Here is a 3,529-nt window from a genome sequence, read left to right on the forward strand (position 1 = left end):
ATATAAATGATAGACAATAACAGTATGAGTATTCACTCTTCACCAAATACCGATACCGCTTGCACAAAGTGCTTTTGATGTATAAAATTTCATTTAACTCAAAACAGACAGAAAATTGTGAACGAAGGCTTTTCTTTCTGAGGAAGAGTGATGATTCGGCGATGTTTCAATTGGCCGCAGTATAGCGCCAACTACTGCCGGGTAGGACTTGCTGTATGTCTGTTTTGTTTTACTATAAGTATTAGCACCTGGTAGCTTAAAATAATACTGGTACCTGGTATTGATACTCACTCATCACTAATATAAATAATGAAAGTTATTAAAACACCGCAATAAAGTTTAAAGGCATAATAAAAAAAGTTGAATAACCTTTACTGTTGTCCATGCATTAGCCGAACCGTTAACAAGGGTCGCGGGTGTCCTAGAGCCAAGCCAAGCTGTCTATGGGCAGTAGCCCGCCCACTGTCCGTAGACAGCCAATCGCAGGGCACTCATAGGCCAACGCACCAAGGGACAATTTTGAGGGCCCAATTAACGTACCTTGCACGTCTTTGTGGTAGGAAACCGGAGTATCTGGGGAAAAGCCCCGCAGAAAACATGCAAACTCCACACAGGAAGGCCAGAGCCCAGAATCAAACCCTACGCCTCTGAACTGTGAGGCGGACGTGCTAACCAGTTGCCCATGTGCCACTTTATTGTCCATAATTGTAAATATTTTACCCAGTGAAGAATGTAAATGAAATAAAAACCCTAAAAAAGTCTATCATACGTTCCGGGGGCCAACTGTGGCCGTCATGAAAATTGAATTACAGTGCTTAGCAATTGTGATTGTCTGGCCACCAGTCCAAAGTGTATCCCGCCTCTCTTCATTGACAAGAGCCCCTCGGAAGTGAGCTCATCTCTTGTGTTCTTTCTGACACATTTTCTTACTTATTACTTACTTAGTGAGCGAATTGTTTCCTCTTGTTTTGGGGCCCCGGACGTCGGTCGTCCTGACAACCGGTGTGGAGACGCCTGTCATGCAAGGCACTTAAGCACACACATCAAACTATTGCTCTTGTATGTCAATATGTATAACCACGCACACACAGCAGGAATCAAACGCAAACCACCACACTTCAGACAGACAGACAGTGGGGCTGTGTATGCGTGTGTGCGTAATTTGAGAGTTGGTAGCGGGAGCGAGTCAAGGCAGGCCCCCCCCTTCACGCTGCAATTATCTTCTTCAGCTGTTTTTACCTCTGACCTCTGCTACCTACACTTCTCGTAATGACACCTAGCCACGCTAGGGTTCAACAATGTGTGACGATTTATACGTGTGTATTTGTATGTGTTTGTAGGCGTGTGTGTGCGTGCAAGCAAGAGTATTTATGGCCTGTCACGTGAGACGGTTTATTAGGAAATGTACCGACGTATGGCAGGTTGGGGTCCTTGTCTAGGCAATTTGGGTGACACTAAAAAGAAAGAAATTTTAAAATGTAAAAAAAAAAAAAAAACTGTCATTTTTTTTTAAGATGTAATGAAGTTGAGTTTAGAACAATGTGAATAATAGAGAGAAAAACATGTATGTTGGAGGAAAAACATGACAAAATTGTACTGTTACAAGAAAAAGGTTTAAGTGTACAAGGAAAAAATGTCTCAATGTTTCAAGAATAACATCTGATTACTTCAAGAAAAAAAAAGTTCTAATTTGGGGGGGGTGGAATTTTTATTATTTCGAAAATGAATGAGATTTGTTGACACGTTATAATGTTAATATATATATATATATATATATATATATATATATATATATATATATATATATATATATATATATGCGATAATTGTATGTTCATGAGGAAAAAGCCATAGTTTTACAAAATTAAAGCCGGATTTTGTCCAAGAAAGACGTTGCAATTCAATGAAAAAAAGAACATAATTTCAAGAATAAATGTAAAAATAAAAAAAATGCAATTTTACCAAAGTTAAATCACTTTTAGTTTTCTAAAAGAAATGTTATAATTATGTAAAAAAAAACGTTAAATTCCAAAATAAATATTAATTTTGCTGATGGTTTGTGTGCAAAACAATGGGATGCTTTAGTCCTTGTTATCCATATGCAGGCTCCCTCTAGTTATACATGAAAGAATTACTGCCTAAGTACAGTTCACTTGTACTTAACGTTGACGTTAAATACAATTCCATTTAATCTTTCAGAGCTACTTTTTTTAAACACTGATTTAATGACATTTGACTTCAGTGTGAAATACATTTTAATCAAATCTTTATATTTTTAATTACTGTACATTTATCCATTTTCCAAATTCTTGTTGCCATGTTAAGTGTCATTCGACTTCGAATGAGCATGTTACTTATTTAACTTTTCAGCTAACTTTTGAATGTTGATCTTGAAAAATGAAATGGCATCTCAACCCCCGCCTCCCGATTATCAGATACACATCGTGATTAAAAATAAATAAATAAAAAATAGTACACCCTGCATGTTTAATTCATTCGTCCTGACAATAGAACAAACAGACCCGTGCAAAGCATTTCCTGGTTCAGCCTTTTAAATGACAACAACATTTTTTGCTATTTACGCCACCCAGAACTAGAGAGGACCAACTCTCCCTTCGTGAAAGAAAAACCCAACAGTAGTCACCGGAATAACTTGAAATTAAATAAAAACAAACAAAAATGACCAATGAAAATTAGTCATCCCTTGTGAAATGTGGTTCAACAGAACAATTTTCATAAACTCATGAAACAGGCCTGGACAAAAATTATACTCGCCTGAACTTAAAATTGTGTCGTCCAATCATTTGAGGCAATCACTGCAATCTCCAGACAGCATGTTTCAACTCTTTTCACAGATTCTCGATGGGATTTACATCAGGATTAATAGAACGCCACTTCAGAATAGTCCAAAGTTTTGCTGTTAGTCTTCTGTTACAATTTGTTTGTATCTCTTCAATTTGTCATTCATTTTCCGCCTGAGGCCAAGAAGGTTGGCTAAAGTCCCGCGGATCTTAAATTTTTGAACATGTGCAACTGTAGTCACATCAAGTCATCAAGCTGCTTGGAGATGGATTTATAGGCTTTACCATTAACGTGCTTGTCTAAAATTTCCTTTTTGATTTCTGAGACAACGCTCTCCTGTGTTTCTCTTGGGTCATGTTTAGTGTGGTACACACCATATCACCAAACAGGACAATATACCTCCTTCAGAATCAACAAGGACAAAAATAGCACCGTGAAAAAAAAGATAAATTTTACAATTTTTTTCTAATAACGTCACAAGCCTTTTTCCTGTAAAAAAAATTAAAAAATCAAAAATTTTTTTTTTTCCTTGTATGATGACTTTATTCCCAAAAGGGTTGTAATTTTAGATTATGACTTGTTCTTGTAATATTGTGATTTCTCATAATGTTTTTCCTTCTAATTTACAAGCAAGCATATACTAGTAAATTAGAGATTTGTCTGACTTTTTTCTCTGAGTAATATGATATTTTTAAGTATTTTCCTGCAGAGTTACAACCATTGTCCT

Source organism: Idiotropiscis lumnitzeri, chromosome 5, assembly GCF_059441095.1.
Source record: "Idiotropiscis lumnitzeri isolate Australia: NSW breed Sydney's pygmy pipehorse chromosome 5, RoL_Ilum_1.0, whole genome shotgun sequence".
Lineage (NCBI taxonomy): Eukaryota > Metazoa > Chordata > Actinopteri > Syngnathiformes > Syngnathidae > Idiotropiscis > Idiotropiscis lumnitzeri.